The 18,867-nt window shown below is 35.6% G+C and overlaps 1 protein-coding gene across 1 annotated transcript in view; it reads left to right on the top strand.

The window, feature by feature from the left end:
• Nucleotides 1–1,726: 1,726 nt before the first annotated feature.
• mtus2a (microtubule associated tumor suppressor candidate 2a) overlaps nt 1,727–18,867 on the top strand; it is a 60,943-nt gene continuing 43,802 nt past the window's right edge. Inside the window, exon 1 of the mRNA XM_087806784.1 lies at nt 1,727–1,808. The gene's annotated coding sequence lies outside the window, so the exon portion shown is untranslated. The remainder of the gene's footprint in view (nt 1,809–18,867) is intronic.

Raw genomic sequence — 18,867 nt, 5'->3', positions numbered from 1 at the left:
TTTTCTTTTCAGAACAGGTTTGTATATGCAAATGTCGTTTTTAAAGTATTTATTTGTTTATTTTCTGATCAATTTAATTTAAATATGTCAATTGAAAGGTTGAATTCGTTTATATTTAATAATTGAATTCATTATTTTGTTTGGAAATACTTTAAAACGTGTTTGGAAATACTTTATAACGTGTTTGGAGATACTTTAAAACATGTTTGGAAATACTTTATAACGTGTTTGGAGATACTTTAAAACGTGTTTGGAAATACTTTATAACGTGTTTGGAGATACTTTAAAACGTGTTTGGAAATACTTTAAAACTTGTTTTGGAAATACTTTATAACTTGTTTAGAAATAGTTTATAACTTGTTTGGAAATAGTTTAAAATGTGTTTGTAAATACTTCAAAACGTGTATAGAAAATACTTTAAAACGTGTTTGGAAATACTTTATTACTTGTTTTGGAAATACTTTAAAACGTGTTAGAAATACTTTAAAACGTGTTAGGAAATGCTTTATCACTTGTTTTGGAAATACTTCAAAACGTGTTTGGAAATACTTTAAAACGTGTTAGGAAATACTTTATTACTTGTTTTGGAAATACTTTAAAACGTGTTTGGAAATACTTTAAAACGTGTTTTGAAATTCTTTATAACGTGTTTGGAGATACGTTAAAACTTGTTAGGAAATACTTTATTACTTGTTTTGGAAATACTTCAAAACGTGTTTGGAAATACTTTAAAACGTGTTAGGAAATACTATATTACTTGTTTTGGAAATACTTTAAAACGTGTTTGGAAATACTTTAAAACGTGTTAGGAAATACTTTATTACTTGTTTTGGAAATAATTCAAAACGTGTTTGGAAATACTTTAAAACGTGTTAGGAAATACTTTATTACTTGTTTTGGAAATACTTTAAAACGTGTTTGGAAATACTTTAAAACGTGTTAGGAAATACTTTATTACTTGTTTTGGAAATACTTTAAAATGTGTTTGGAAATACTTTAAAACGTGTTTTGAAATACTATATAACGTGTTTGGAGATACTTTAAAACTTGTTAGGAAATACTTTATTAGTTGTTTTGGAAATACTTTAAAACGTGTTGGAAATACTTTAAAACGTGTTAGGAAATACTTTATTACTTGTTTTGGAAATACTTTAAAACGTGTTTGGAAATACTTTAAAACGTGTTTTGAAATACTTTATAACGTGTTTGGAGATACGTTAAAACTTGTTAGGAAATACTTTATTACTTGTTTTGGAAATACTTTAAAATGTGTTTGGAAAAACTTTGTAACGTGTTTGGAAACAGGTTAAAAGGATTTTGGCAATATGTTAAAACTTTAACGTAAAAATAATAATAATGTTACGTTAAACATTAAGTTACATTACGCTGACAGTTCTGAGCTTCGGTCAAAATAAATATTCAGAAATTTTCAATATTTTAAAATATTTGGCCTTTTCAAAATGATCTTATGAATAGAAAATAAAAAAAATCGTTTTTATTACACAAGTCATTGAATTGACGTATTCAATAAAAACGACTTTAATAAACCAACCGATACTTCCTTGGTTTTCCTCTTTAGCGGTCATGCGGCTCTGTACCAGCAGATGGCGCCATCGTGTCCGTGCTGGCGAAGCAGCTTCTGTCCGCAGCATCAGCATCATTTCTCTCCTCCTGCAGCATCTGTTCTTCTCAGAGCAGCGAGAGACGCGCAGAGGAAGGACGTGTTCGCTCGTCGACTGGAGCTCTCGTGGGTGAGGAAGATGATCTGAACTCGATTGTTTCTGTCTGGAAGCGTTGAACAGACGCAGGTGAGTGGAGGATGTTATGATGGATGGATGATGGATGGATGGATGGATGGAGGTCAAGTCAATCTCAGATTTAAACTCCTGCTGTGATCCACTGCGACCACAGGTGACGACAACAGACGCAGGTAAACTGCTCTTTGTTGTTTTACACTGAAAGTTCCTGCCTGGTATTTTCAGAATAAAATTAATTATAGATTTAACTTTCGTAACTACTTTTAAAGCTTAAAATGATCTTACTTCTGCTATCTTAAATTTAGTTTTAGAAACATTTTAATTGTTGCTAATATCTATATTTTCTTAATTAAATTAAGAAAAGTTTATTTTTTAAATATCTACTTATTTATCAATTTAATATGTTTAACTATTCTAAAACGAAGGTAATAACAAGCTAACGGATGTAGCCTCACCAGGTTCTTTTTCATCATTATATGTCTAACAAATATAATTAGAGTTTTGAGTTATTACGATGTAGAATGAAAAGTGCTGCTAAAAATGTCGGTTCGCTAGCTAGCACATCGCTGAAGCTAAACTCCAGAGCTTAAAGTTTATATGTGATTTATTCAAAAAAATATAAAATTACTAATTGAAAATTATAAGCAAACCATCAAATGAATCAACCTTTCTGTGATACAAAGTTAAACTTGCTGTTAAATCAGTTCTGCAACATGTTTATATATTTATATATATACAAAGTAGCTTATAAGCTAACCTTGCTTGTGTCTTTAAAACTATTTGAGAGTATAAATCGTTTTTACATTTAATTTTCTTAAGATAGTACAATTAAACTCAACTAATAGACACTTTCCCCCTGATAACATATTCTGTCCATTTTTAATTTAATGTAACTGGTTTGCTAGTTTGAAATAGGTTAACGTGTCGCTAGCTAAAGGTGCTAACCAAAGTGCTAACCTAAAGTGATGATACATGTATTCCTCTTGGATAAAAAATATCTTAATTGTTTTTTCATTTCATTATCACATGAAGGACTCTGAGCTGTATTAGCAAACGTAGAAATGCCATAATTAAAATAATACTTTTCGCAACTAATCTTTACTCAGGCTGGCACCACTGTTATCTTATGATACGTTGACGCAGAAGCCTTGAAACGACCAGCCTCAGAGTTGTGTTAGCTTAGAGAGTCAGCAAAAGAGAATCTTGTTGGCTAAAATATATATATTTGTGTTATTTATGGCGGAGCAATACTACAGTAATAAGCAAAGTAATACCATGGAGACTGTCAAAGTAATACTACAGTGACTTGCAACGTAAAACTATAGTGATACACAAATACTACGGTGACTTGTGGAGTAATACTAGGGTGACTTGCAAAGTAAAACTATGGTGACTCGCAAAGTAATACTACATTGACTTGTGGAGTAATACTACGGTGACTTGCAAAGTAAAACTATGGTGACTCGCAAAGTAATACTACATTGAATAGTGGAGTAATACTAGGGTGACTTGCAAAGTAAAACTATGGTGAATGGCAAAGTAATATTGTGGTGATTTCCGGTGTTATACGATGGTGACTCCCAAAATAATACTACCTTGACTTGTGGAGTAATACTAGGGTGATTTGCCTAGTAATACTACAGTGACTCGCCAAGTAAAACTATAGTGGCTTGCCAAGTAATACTACGGTAACCAGTGGACTAATAGTCACCGTAATACTATACTGTAGTGTTTTGCCAAGTAATATTAGGGTAACTAGCAGAGTGAAACTACAGTGACTTGCCAAGTCATATTACAGATATTAGCGGAGTAATACTACAGTAACTTGCGGAGCAATGCTACTAATGTATTATTTGTGCAACAATAGTGTGGTAAATATTAAAACCGTTAGCAGCTTCCATGTTATTTTATCGGCCGAAAAAGGACGCTGGTTCACTTTTCAGTTCATGCAAGCATGTTAAAGGGACAATAAAATATTTTAAACTAAACAACAACGCCTTTAGTATTTTCAATACTTTTCACAGTTTTGTATCTTGTAAAAAAAAAAGTCCCCCTGCGTCGCAGAGTACTTCTGCGTGTATATTTATATAGTCAGTTGATTGCGTGACTATAGTTTTTACTACCGTGTCAGAATCCGTGTAGATTCCAACACCTTCATGCATCTTTCACACTCAACTGTCTGCGCTTCTGATTGATTGACGTCTGATGATCCGCGTGTCCTTGAGCCAGAAGAGGGCGTTTGTTTTTTATTCCATTCAAGTTCTTTACAAAACAACAAACAAAGGTGTTGAACTTAAAATTCTCTTTTTTTAACACACGAGGACGTCGCTTCAGACTTTTCTGTTGTTGTTTTTTTTAATTCTGACGCAGACACGATCGATCGGTTTTCGTGCGCGACCTCTGTCCTGATCAAGGGATCAATTTGAGGCGAAAAAAAAAAAAAATCTACCAGGAAAACTGTGACGCCAAACTCTGTGGTTCAGGTCCCGGCGAATGTGTGTCACTCTGTAACGAATGCGACTGCGGAGGGTTTTCTCAAGGACAAAGAAAGGTCAAAAGTGCGAGGGAGATGGAGGTCAAGAAAGAGGTCGATGGATGGAGGGAGGAGGAAAGAGAGAGAGTAGTATTTCAGAGTCACTTCCTGTCGTCACGAGTGCGTAACGACACCTTATCGTGATCGTCATCATTTCTGAGACATTCTAAAAAAGCTTTTCGTCTTTGTCTGGTAAAAAATGTGGCGAGCGTTCGTGGCTCCTCCCACTGCAGCTCCTGGCCCTCGGAGAGAGTCACGCCTCCGACACGCGTGTTCGCAGTGTACACACAAAACACATGATGATGAAGGGGGGAGAAAGAGAGAGAGAGAGAGAGAGAGAGAATCTCACCCGTTCTAGGAAAGATAACCACATGCTTTTATTTTTTTAATAAAGAAGCTTCTCTTTTAAATGAAAAAAAACCTTATTATTAGAATTAAAAAGGTGTTTAAATCACATGCTTCACCTCTAGATGATCCTCCCCCAGACTTCCCTCCCCCGTCGCCCCCCCCAGGGGTCTCCCCCTCACATGCACAAAAAAAAAAAAAAAATCTAAAATATCCTCTGTTGAAGTTTTATCTCAACCTTTTCCCAGCTCTCCAGGGGGAAAGAAAGAAAAAAAGTTCCCTCTTTTCGGTCTCTTTGTCCGTGGGATGTTTTTCGTCAGCGGCCCTGCAAGAGTTAACGTCTCTCCCTCCCTGCGACACGATGGTGGGTGGAGGGGCTTTTTCTTTTTTTTGTGTTGCAAATAACAATGCGGGCGCCACGAGAAGAAGAACCCACGTGGACCCACACACTCCTATCTCTATAATGGTATTAAAAACCTCCAGCCCATTAACACCTCGACCCCCCAGCCTCCCCCCCCCACACACCCCAGTATCTCCCCCAGACTGCAGCAGTTTGCGTCTATTTTTAATCATTCTTGTCACCCGTTCTTCACACTCTTTAATTACCTGTTTGTTTATTCCCCTCAACGTCTAGTTTTCTCTTAATGAAAATATTGCAGGAGGTGTATGTTGTGAGCGATTACTTGGCAAATATATTCAGGTCCCTCTTCTTCTTCTTCTTCTTCTTCTTCTTCTTCCTCTCTTTGTCCCTGGTTTCTTGCTGCAGCAGCGTTTATTGACTGGCGAGACTGTGTAGGTGGTTTTGATTTCTGCACCAGTGATTTGTGCCATTAACACGAGCACGAAACTGGGGGTTTTTTCCTCGTCCGGGAATAACGTGAATGCATGTTGTGTTGCTTTATTTCAATTGATTTAAATGACATGGTTTTTATTTACAAAAAGAATATTGACAGTTTTATTTTCATTATGCTTTGCAGTTATGGTTTTTTAATTTTCCTTTTTTTTGCCTTTGAAGAAGCAGGAATAGTACTGTAGAGAGTATTTTTTTTATCCTGGCGACAACTGGGGACGAGAGGATACATTTGACTCCAAAAGCTTTTGATTTGAAATCATGTTTTTGTAATTGTAGTTCTGTGTAGATTTTTTTGTCCTGATATCAGTATCTTGAGATAATTGTATATTGAGATAATTGTATATTGAGATATTCGTATATAGAGATAATTGTATATTGAGATATACGTATACTGATATAATTGTATATTGAGATATTAGTATATTGAGATAATTGTATATTGAGATAATTGTATATTGAGATATTCGTATATTGAGATAATTGTATATTGAGATATTCGTATATAGAGATAATTGTATATTGAGATATACGTATACTGATATAATTGTATATTGAGATATTAGTATATTGAGATAATTGTATATTGAGATATACGTATACTGATATAATTGTATATTGAGATATTAGTATATAGAGATAATTGTATATTGAGATATACGTATACTGATATAATTGTATATTGAGATATTCGTATATAGAGATAATTGTATATTGAGATATACGTATACTGATATAATTGTATATTGAGATATTAGTATATTGAGATAATTGTATATTGACATATCTGTATATTGAGATATTCGTATATTGAGATATCCGTGTATTGAGATATTCGTAGATTGAGATATCCGTATATTGAGATATTGGTATATTGAGATATTCGTTTACTGAGATATTGGTATATTGAGATATTTGTATCTTGAGATATTTGTATGTAGTACCTTGAGATATAAGTATATTGAGATATTTTTTCATATTGATATAGAAGTATCTTGAGATATTCGCATCGCCAGATATTAAAATGAAGAGGTATACATGTAAGTTCTCAAGATATTCATTTATTGATATATTAGTATATTAAGATATTTGTATATCAATATAAAAGTATCTTGATATACTAATATTTCAAGTATTTTAAAAATGGCTTAAACGTAAAGATAAAAACTTGTACATGCTTTTAAAAGCAGCAGGAAACTCATTTATATGAAGTATCTGAGGAAAAATAATTTTATTTACTAAATATCTGAGGTAAACTTTTTCATATTTACCAATATTGTTGAAATGTATTTAAATGACCTTAATATCTTGTACTGTAGCACGATGTCGCTTTATTAAAGTACAAGTCATCGTTTCTTATTATTCGATATCTTAATATTTGAGCATCTTTCGTGACAATAAAATATTTATAATGAATTCAGATAGATTCAATTTTCTCAGGTCCTTGTGATGATATTTCGGGGCCACAGGTAATAATCAGCTTCTATAACCGATGATCTGATTTCCTTCTTCCTGATTCTTTTAAGAACGATCACCCACGCTGACCCGGAATCCCGTTAGAGCCGCTGTGATTCCCTTCGGGGTTTAGAATGGTATCCGGCTGTATGTGCGGAGAAGGAGGAAGAGGAACAAAGGGGATTATTTGCTCCAAACATGCTTATGTGGAGGATGAAGGCAGGAGTGATTACCTGATACTGCAGTGAGTAACTGTGTGTTACAGAGAGCAGGGAGTGGGAGGAGGAAACCATCATTAGATCTTTCAACGTGGATATTTGAACGTTTGACTTGAGCTCTATTTCGATTATCCTAGTAGTCACTCCTTTCCTTTTTATGTACTTGTGTACTTGACTCTGGTGTTGCAGTATTTACAGACTCTTGACGAAGTCGTAACTCCTTTTATTTGTTTTGAAACCAAAAATATGTCCAAACATCAGCTTTAAAAGCCGCTGGAGTCACTGTATCCTCTCGTCCTCAGTCATCTAGCGGCTTTTCATCACTTAAGCTGCTTAGGGTGTTATAATTTCTTATTGCTTATTAAGTTTATTTGCAACACAAAATGAACAAACGTTGTGAATACTTTGGTGTTAATAAGAAACCATCCAATTATTTTTATTTTACACGCACACAGAACTACAATTACAAGTATATGATTTCAAAGCCAAAGCTGTTAAAAGTCAAATGTATCCTCTCGTCCTCAGTTGTCGCCGGGATCGCTTGGCTTTTCATAACTTAAGCCGCGGAGGGTCTTATAATTGCTGCCATCTAGTGGTACGTTTTTAGATGTTTATTTGCAACACAAAAAAGAACAAACATTGTGAATATTTGCGTGTTAATTAGAAACCATCCAATTATTTTATTTTACACACGCACAGATGTACAACTACAATTTCAAAGCAAAAGCTTTTGGAGTCTAAAGGTATCCTCTCGTACCCAGTTTTCGCTGGGATCTTGCAGGATTTCAATGAAAGACAAATGGGAACATCGATATATATCGATAATTTCATCATATTATTTAATATTATTATATAATCATATTATATATCGTTTTCGCTTTTTTTCTCCAAAAAATGTTTAATTAGGAATATTTTCTTTTTATAGTCGTTTTTGGTTTATCAATATTCAATTTATTGTGTGTAAACTAAAAAATATTAGTTTAATTTGTTTTTAAATATGCATTTAGAATGAAAATATTCACAGCGTTTGTTAATTTTTGTGTTGCAATTAAACCTCCAGTTGCTAGATGGCAGCAGTCGTTGCTTCTTCTGCAGCTATAGTAACAATGAGTTCCCGGGGGGGAGATGACTGAGGACGAGAAGATACAGTCGACGACAGGAGCTTCTAAAGCTGATGTTTGAACATATTTCGTCTTTAAGTTCTATCAATTCAACCGAAAGAGAGTGAAACGATCGCAAGATGTCACTTACATTCAGTGTCCCGCTAAAAAGTTACAAAAATATTGTAAGTGTTTCAAATTATATATCTTACATACTGTATATAAGGAGCCTGTATTAAATAATATGATGAACTGAATATATCCTATTATAAGATTTTGTTGCTGCGACTCAATGACTGCTACCATCTAGTGGCCGGAAGTTTAATTGCAACACAAAAATGAACAAAAACGCTGTGAATATTTGCACGTTAATTGTGAATAAAACGTTTTTTTTATAGAATACTTAAAACTTTATTTAAATGAAAACCATAAAATAACTATAATAAAGAGTACGGTAAAAAAAAAGTTACATTTTTGATCGTATTAAGTTCCTTCAAAGCTTCACTTCTCATCCAAACATTTACGGTGCCGACAGGAATCAAACTATAAGTTGTATAAGGATAAAAGCGACGAAAATAAGTCGCCTAAGAAGCCGATCTATTGTGTCTGCACGGACCAAAGCGGGCGTCAATATTCTATTTGTGAAGAACAACCAGACACACAAGCCTCCACTCCATTTGATGCTAATCCCTGCAGTGTAAACGTTATACGTTCACGGAACGCATCCGCTCAGACTCTGTTTAGTGAATCATGGCTTGTAAATTCCTGTGGAGCGAGAGGCGTCTATTCTGTCTGCTGTGAAAGCGAGGTGCTATTTCAGTCTGACAGACACTGAAGGAGGAGGGAAGACTAAAAGCTGCTTATTTCTGTTGAGGGTTCTTCAGCAGAATAGAGGACACATAGAGGAAATACTACACAAAAGACTTATACACAATGTCACCAAACATGACGCCCGGATTGAAGGACAAAATGACTCGTTCTGCAGAAGAATGATGGTTTCATTGCAATGCAAGTGTCTGCATCTAAGTCAGGGGAGGACAGTGGATTTTCCCATGAGGCACCACAGGATTCTAGTTGAGGAGGTATAAATAGGTCAATAAAGTTTTGAGACTTTGACAAATCACAAGCTTTTATGAACTATTTTTAAAAGATACCACAAGTACAAAAACAGTATTCAAGCATTTAAAGTGTAAATTATTCTTATACAGGGTTTAAAATGTTTGTAAATTACTAAATAAATATAGTCCAGTTTGGGAGTGTTACTCCACGAGGCGTAATACTATGAAGTATCGCAGATTAATACTATGAAGTATCGCGGAGTAATATTATGGAGTATCGTGGAGTAATATTATGGAGTATCGGCGAGTTATACCTTGGAGTATCGCAGAGTAATACTATGGAGCTTCGTGGAGTAATATTATGGAGCCTCATGTATTAATACCATGGAGTATCATGGAGCAACTCTATGGAGCCGGTGGAATAATATTATGGAACCTCATGTAGTAATACTATGGAGTATCATGGAGTAACTCTATGGAGCCTGTGGAGTAATGTTATGGAGCCTCATGTAGTAATACTATGGAGACTCGCGGAGTTATACTATGGAGCCTCGTGGAGTAATATTATGGAGCCTCATGTTTTAATACCATGGATTATCAAGGAGTAACTCTATGGAGCCTGTGGAGTAATATTATGGAGCCTCATGTAGTAATACTATGGAGAGTCGCGGAGTAATACTATGGAGCCTAGTGGAGTAATGCTACGGAGCCTAATGGAGTAATACTATGGTGTATCGTGGAGTATTACTATGGAGCCTCGTGGAGTAATGCTATGAATCCTAGTGGAGTAATACTATAAAGCCTCGTGGAGTTATACTATGGAGCCACGCGGAGTAATACTATAGAGCCTCGTGAAGTAAGACTATGGAGCCACATGGAGTAATACTATGGAGCCTAACTGAGTAATACCGTATCGTGGAGTAACGTTAGGGAGTATCGCCGAGTAATACTTTGGTGTATCACTGAGTAGCACTATGGTGCGTTGCTAAGTAACTCTATCAAGTATCGCGGAGTTATACTATGAATCCTTGTTGCCTAATACTTTGGTGACCAGAAGTATTAAATAAGGCTCATTAGGTGAACTTTCAATTCAACTTAAATTAAATCTAAAGTTCACCAAATTAGTTAAAACAAACACAGTTTATTACATTTTGAGACGTATCTGTATCTATAATATCTGTAATATTGGTCGACAAGAATACATATTTTTATTCTTTTTTTCATTCATTTTTTATTTTGATAACTACTGGAAGGGCTTTGCTGTGATGGGATTAAATGGAGACAGAACCATCTACTGGTATTGTAGCGCAACAACCCACGACTACAGTGTAGAAAAAAACGTTTACACCTCTAATGGAAACCCAAGAATGATAAGACCGTATCATCAATCTACTTCCTGTAACAGCAAATATACATTTTGTTTTGCCCGCGACTGAAACGGTTAAAATATTCAGTCCCCTACTGTGATTGAGTTTGGAAGCCCTGGTATAGATCTTGCTGTAAAAAGGTCGGTCTCAAACGACTGCAACCTGGCCAGGGACATGCATTCCAAGATGTCTGCACGAGCCCACGTTTTTAAACGTATGCGAGGGCCGTGGACAGCGCTCATCATCGATTCACGGCGTGTATATCCAGTGGACTTTGGTGTCGTAGCAAAAGTGCTTCGCCGCATATCGATGTAAACTATACATTGAATCTTATTACCTCTTGTGATTCCACTCGAGATTCACCAGGCACCTGCAGTGGCTCCGGCCATTCCTGTCCTTCTCTATTAGGCCATTTTTCAGCGTAGGAATGCTCTTTCCAGCGGGAGGTGTGTGAGGACGGGCCTCCCCTCCGGGGACCGGTGGAAGCTATAAAAGCTGTCGTCTCCACGCCGTGAGAGGCGGAAAGCAAAGTGCCAGTGACGAATGGCTGCTGTAATGGCCACATGTGCTGCCGGACGACGAAACAGAGGGAGAGTCTGGGAGAAGAACGACTCACTGATCTAAATGGTTTATGATTAGCATCATTTTCCGCTAAACATCTGGCGGAGATTGAAACGGCATCCTACTAGGAGCGCCAACGGTAGACCAGGGACGCTTAATTAACCCGTCAACTGCAAAGAGGACACTAAAAGGAATAGACGTTAGAAATTGGAAGTACATCAAGTTTATTGACACTACCTGGTTCCAGAAAACCTTGTCGTCTCATAGTTAGAATGCAAAACCAATGGGTTGCTACCTTTTTCCAAAAATGGCTGCTTTTGGGGTGTTTTTTAATTATGTATTTATTTATTTTTTTGCATCTACCAAATGACCCACTTAATTCTATTCACTGCAAGGCGTCACAGTATCTGAAGTATTGACAGAAATGTAGCTTGTTAGTTGTGTAATGTTTGGCTCATGCAAGGTACTTCTATGTACATTTTACATTTACTTTAATATCTCTGTATGTTTTTTACGATACTGTATCAATATTCAACAGCAATGTATCATACTGTCTAATCATGCAAATAGTCACATAGTTTGTTCATTTTTGTGTTGCGATTAAACTACCAGGCAGAGCTAAAGGAACTATCAAAAGCCAAAAGATTCTGGTGTTGACTGAGGACGAGAGGATACAGTGGACATTTAACCTTTGTGTGATCTCAGGGTCAAAGTGACATGAAGGCCCAAAAACAAAGTGTGACCCTGAGATAACACAAGGTATACCTTTATCACATTAGTTTGCAGGCCTTCGGGTCAACTTGACCCTGAGATTTTCTTTTCATTTTTTTTGTTGCAATTAACTTCTGACCTCGAAATGGCAGCAGTCATTACGTCCTTCCTAGCTATACTGCAACACCAGAGTCAAGTACTACAAATATATATTTGTTACTAAAATATAAAAATCACGATATACACTTATATATCGCAATCCTTTTTCCATGACACTGTGTCTTTAATAGAAAGGACTTTATCAATTTCTTAATTTAAATTTTTTTTATAAATGTATATATTTTTTAATTTCAAATGGTATTTTATTTTGATTATACTTTATATTCAAATGAATGTTTTGATTCTTTTTAATTTGATTATAATTAACATGAAAATATTCCAGTGTTTGTTCATTTTTTTTGTTGATTATTAAACATCTGGCCAGCACTCAATACATTCTCTTCTGCAGCTAAAAGAACAATGAAATCCAGTGAGATCTGGGTTATTGACTGAGGATGAGAGGATACAGTGACTCCAGCAGCTTTTAAAGCTGATGTTTGGACATATTTTGGTTTGAAAACAAATGAAAGTAGTTACGACTTCGTCAAGAGTCATGTGGTCTGTAAATACTACAACACCAGAGTCAAGTACTGGACAATACTACAAATATATACATGTTACTACAGTAAAACTGCATACTGTATTGTTGTATCCTTCACAAGATTCTTAAAAATAAACGCCTAACGTACAGTATAATTAATCCTCAATATATTCAGGAGTAAATATATGTTTTGCATCGTTATCGTAGTAGAACATTGTATTTGTATCTTGCTTGAGAGTAAGTACTCTTGCTGTAGGTGATACTCACTCTACTCTCCCTCTCTCTCCTTCCATCCCTGATGTATCGTTGTCGCCCAGATTCACTGTTGTTTTCTGCGTATGGAGGCCACTCTTTCATAATTCAACACTACTCCAGATTTTTTCTTTTTCTTTTTTCCCACCGTCAAGTCCTAGACTTTGCTCATCATTATCTGCTCTTAGAGAACAGAGCTCTGTGGTTGAACGCTGCTCTTGAAACAAATCCACAATCCTGCTCCTTCACTGGATCTGTTCTCTGGTGCGATTATTATCTGGCAGAACATCAGTCCTTCAGGCCTCTCGGCTGAGCATGACTGCTCTTCATAGAGTCCTATTTACCTGGTTCGGGGGGGTTGAAGAAATTGTAATTCCACGCCATTTATTTTCTTCAGCTCGCCCATGGATGACAGCCTGCATGCAGGAGGTGTCCGGGTGAATCCATGGAGCTGACCTTCACGAGCCTGTTTCATCCATCACTGACCTTCACACTGATGGACGGGTCCGGGGTTATGTATTGTCCGATCTTACAGTTAATTGCAGCGCCATGACAACAGAACCACGGTGGACGAGAGGGAAGCGTTTTAGCTTCATGGCCATTGAGTGGTGGTGTGTATTAGCAAGAACCTGGTGATACAGAGGAGATGATATATAGTGATACTGTAGTAACAAGGATATGTTTGTAGTATTGTCGAGTACTTGACTCTGGTGTTGTAGTATTTACAGACCACATGACTCTTGACGAAGTCATAACTGCTTTAATTTGTTTTCAAACCAAAATTTGTCCAAACATCAGCTGTAAAAGCTGCTGGACTCACTGTATCCTCTCGTCCTCAGTCATTGCTAGAATATTTAAATTTCTAGCGTTTAGAGTTTCTTAACCTGGATCTTAAAGCATTTTTCTGGACCTAAATTTATTTTCCCCAGAGAGATTTTGTCTTATATGGATGTAGAGTATCTAGAATCTGGCGATACAGTATCACAGTACAGTGGCAACGATATGCTATATTGTGATACTGTAGTAACAAGGATATATTTGTAGTATTGTCGAGTACTTGACTCTGGTGTTGCAGTATTTACAGACCACATGACTCTTGACGAAGTCATAACTGCTTTAATTTGTTTTCAAACCAAATTTGTCCAAACATCAGCTTTAAAAGCTGCTGGACTCACTGTATCCTCTCGTCCTCAGTCATTGCTAGAATATTTAAATTTCTAGCGTTTAGAGTTTCTTAACCTGGATCTTAAAGCATTTTTCTGGACCTAAATTTATTTTCCCCAGAGAGATTTTGTCTTATATGGATGTAGAGTATCTAGAATCTGGCGATACAGTATCACAGTACAGTGGCAACGATATGATATATTGTGATACTGTAGTAACAAGGATTTATTTGTAGTATTGTCGAGTACTTGACTCTGGTGTTGCAGAATTTACAGACCACATGACTCTTGACGAAGTCGTAACTGCTTTCATTTGTTTTCAAACCAAAATATGTTCAAACATCAGCTTTAAACGCTGCTGGAGTCACTGTATCCTCTCGTCCTCAGTCAACACCTGGTTTTTATTGTTAGTTAAGCTGCAGAGAACGAACTGTCTACTGGCCCGAAGTTTAATTGCAACAAAATGCAATTAAATGAGCAAACACTGGAATATTTGCATGTTAATTTAAAATAAATTAAAAAGGAATCAAAAACTTAATTGAAATATAAATGATGAATTAACGAAATAAAAAAAAATAAACAAAATAAAATACGATTTGGAAACCAAAAATATATACATTTTAAATGTATTTAATTGGGAAAATGAAAGAGATACATTTAAAATAGAATGAAATAATAATAATAAATAAATAAAATAATAGAATAGAATAAAAAATAACAAGGTAGAAAAACCATTTTCCAATTGTACATATACTGATTATAAAACATTTTGTTAAACGTCCAGTGGTTATATTTATAAAGGAGCCCAAATATTTGTAAGTTTATAAGGAACCCCCTTATAAATAAGGAAAACCCTGGAAAGATCCTGAATATTTTCAGACCACATTCTCTCAGGATAAATATTCCTACGATCAAAGATATTTGTTACAGTTTGTATCCATAAAAAAACAAAACATGTTTTTCTTTCCTCCCTCTTGTGCGTCTCTTTTCTACTTTTAGCATCTTAGAAGTCCTGTCAACACCATTAGTCGGTGAGGCAGGAGGGATTTCCTTTTGAGGTATTTTCTCTTCTTTATTCTCGCCGCGAAGCTCCCGGTCTTTTTTTTAAGTTGTTTAAACGTCTCAGTAGCTTTTTATGTGAGTTTTTTTCCCCTTTTTGCACGACTCAAAGAGAGGGAGGCGAGAAAGTTGAGTAAGCAGTCGTCAGCAAACCTTCCAATAATGCAGCCGTGTTGTAATTGATTGAGTTTCCCAGAGCGTTCTTCTGTGGTTTAATTCATAGTTGTTTTCTCTGCACTTTGCATCTCTATGTGTTTTTTTAATTAGACATTGATTTCCGTGTCCGTGACCTCCCTTTTTTCATTTACTTTCAAGCAGATTTCCTGTGATCTCTCGTATGCTATTTGCCGTTTGTTTTTGCAAGTATAGAAACGAGAAGTTGGTCGATTTAAAAAAGGCTCAAATCAAAAGCGTGGTAGTGATTTTGGGCGTCACGTGGATTGGAGCGCCATCAAAAACGCCTGCGGCAGTGGAGGCCTCTGTCTCTGTGGCGTCGCTCTGGTCTCTGTCTCTGCCACAGAACACACTGAGACGCCACCTGCTAATGAGAACTGACTTCCTGCTGGATGTGGAATTAGTGGGAGGAAATTGGACCTAAATCTGTGGATCGAGAAAACGTTGGTAATTGGTCGAGCAGTATTTAAATATGTAGTTGAATGTTAAAGTGTGTATTGGGAAGAATCTAGCAATAGATGATGTATCATGATGCAGGAGCAACGATACGATATGAAGTGAAACTGTACGAACAAGTATACACAGTATGTGTAGTATTGTCCAGTACTTGACTCTGGTTGTTGCAGAATATACAGACCACATGATTCTTGACGAAGTCGTAACTGTTTTTATTTGTTTTCAAACAAAAATATGTCCAAACATCAGCTTTAAAAGCTGCTGGAGTCACTGTATCCTCTCGTCCTCAGTCATTGGATCTTATAGTAAAGAAACAAAGGAAAGTTAGTACACGTGAAATATACCAACAACCTCTAAAGAAATAGTATATTAGCATTAGCATTGTCAGCACATTAAGGGTGTTTATTGTCTAGAATCTGGTGCTACGACATGTATCACAATACAGGGTCAACGATACTATCCCTATATATCTCAATATATATTGTAACAAGGATATATTTGTAGTCTTGTCCAGTACTTGACTCTGGTGTTGTAGTATTTACAGACCACATGACTCTTGACGAAGTCGTAACTGTTTTTATTTGTTTTCAAACAAAAATATGTCCAAACGTCAGCTTTAAAAGCTACTGGAGTCCTTGTATCCTCTGGTCCTCAGTCATTGGATCTTATAGTAAAGAAACAAAGGAAAGTTAGTACACGTGAAATATACCAACAACCTCTAAAGAAATAGTATATTAGCATTAGCATTGTCAGCACATTAAGGGTGTTTATTGTCTAGAATCTGGTGCTACGACATGTATCACGATACAGCGTCAACGATACTATCCCTATATATCTCAATATATATTGTAACAAGGATATATTTGTAGTCTTGTCCAGTACTTGACTCTGGTGTTGTAGTATTTACAGACCACATGACTCTTGACGAAGTCGTAACTGTTTTTATTTGTTTTCAAACAAAAATATGTCCAAACATCAGCTTTAAAAGCTGCTGGAGTCACTGTATCCTCTTGTCCTCAGTCATTGGATCTTATAGTAAATAAACAAAGGAAAGTTAGTACACGTGAAATATACCAACAACCTCTAAAGAAATAGTATATTATCATTAGCATTGTCAGCACATTAAGGGTGTTTATTGTCTAGAATCTGGTGCTACGACATGTATCACAATACAGGGTCAACGATACTATCCCTATATATCTCAATATATATTGTAACAAGGATATATTTGTAGTATTGACCAGTACTTGACTCTGGTGTTGTAGTATTTACAGACCACATGACTCTTGACAAAGTCGTAACTGTTTTTATTTGTTTTCAAACAAAAATATGTCCAAACATCAGCTTTAAAAGCTGCTGGAGTCACTGTATCCTCTCGTCCTCAGTCATTGGATCTTATAGTAAAGAAACAAAGGAAAGTTAGTGCACGTGAAATATACCAACAACCTCTAAAGAAATAGTATATTAGCATTAGCATTGTCAGCACATTAAGGGTGTTTATTGTCTAGAATCTGGTGCTACGACATGTATCACAATACAGGGTCAACGATACTATCCCTATATATCTCAATATATATTGTAACAAGGATATATTTGTAGTATTGACCAGTACTTGACTCTGGTGTTGTAGTATTCACAGACCACATGACTCTTGACGAAGTCGTAACTGCTTTCATTTGTTTTCAAACCAAAATATGTCCAAACATAGTCCACTGTATCCTCTCGTCCTCAGTCATCACCAGGATTTCAATTATTCTTAATCTATTTTTTGGAGAAAATACGATACACAGATAAATATGGATATTTCTTGCACCATACTATATTTGCTTTTTTTTTAATTTGTTTGCGATTGCTTGAATTTCTTTTGGTTAAATTCGTAGAACTGAAACTAACATAAGATTTTAACAGCTGCTGGAGTCCCCTGTATCCTCTCGTCCTCAGTCTTCAATGGAATCTCGCAGGATTTCGTTGCTCCTTTAGCAACGCAGGACATACTCGCTGCTGCCATCCAGCGGTCGGAAGTTTAATTGCGACACAAAAATGAAGAAACACAATGAATATTTGCGTGTTAAATGTCAATTAAAAACGTAATTATTTATTTTATTTTACACACACTTTATTGAACTGTAAACCAAAAACACCATGATAAAAATTCAATATAATTGGAAAGCAATATAGATTGAAAAAGATAACAATATAAAAAACAATGCTGTGCAATATATTACAGTAAAAATATATATACATTTTTAAGTGTATCAATACTTTCTTACACCGCCAGTCGTCACTTGTGCGACTAGATGCCGAAAAAACCTTTAAAAGACTTTCATTAGAAGTGTGAAATAATGCAAGGAAATTGAACATCAGCTCATCCTCATTAAACTTGGATCCAACATCTACGGCTGACATCGCTCAAGTCGTCTAATGGCCTCAGCCATGGTGATGATTGGATAATGAGATCTCCTGCTTGCTCTACTTCCTCTCAACACTGAATAATCCCGTGATAACGAAGCCGCCATATTGATGTTGATGGATTCATGGACGGACGTAACAATTCTGCATCGATATTGTGAATATTTTAGTCGTAATATAATCAATTCTTTACGAGGAGCCGCAACCTTGTGGGTGTTTTACCTCAGCTAGTAATGATGTTGTTGATTTATTTAATTATTTTATAGAACTTTTTTAAAGTTCTGATCCAAACACGACGATTTAAATTTTTTTTAAATGTTTAATAATATTTTGAGCATCATAAAGCCCTTGTTTCTTTACAGGAAAATGACCAAAATATACAATATTTTACCAAAATGAATTACAAAAGATTCAGGGTTTATTTAGGATGAAAGTCAACCATAAAAAACAAAATTACTGGGGTTTTTTTTGTTTTTCTTAGAATTTGGTTTCAGTTCAAATATTTATCTATTGAGATATTGCTTTTATTTTATATTAGTGATCTTTTAAAACTTTTTGTTTTCCACAAAAAATGATTGGAAATCAAACTCACTGTGGTTTAAAATTAGGGGTACGAGGGGAACACATGTATACACTGTTAATAATTGTTCTTTTATGTTCAATATTATCAATAAAGTTTGTAAAAAAAAACTATACTACAATTTGATTATTTTTATATTTCTCAGTTAACATTCAAATATTCATCGCCGTTGTTTATTT

Source organism: Callionymus lyra, chromosome 14, assembly GCF_982586985.1.
Source record: "Callionymus lyra chromosome 14, fCalLyr1.hap1.1, whole genome shotgun sequence".
Lineage (NCBI taxonomy): Eukaryota > Metazoa > Chordata > Actinopteri > Syngnathiformes > Callionymidae > Callionymus > Callionymus lyra.
This window is presented reverse-complemented; position numbering and strand designations above follow the sequence as displayed.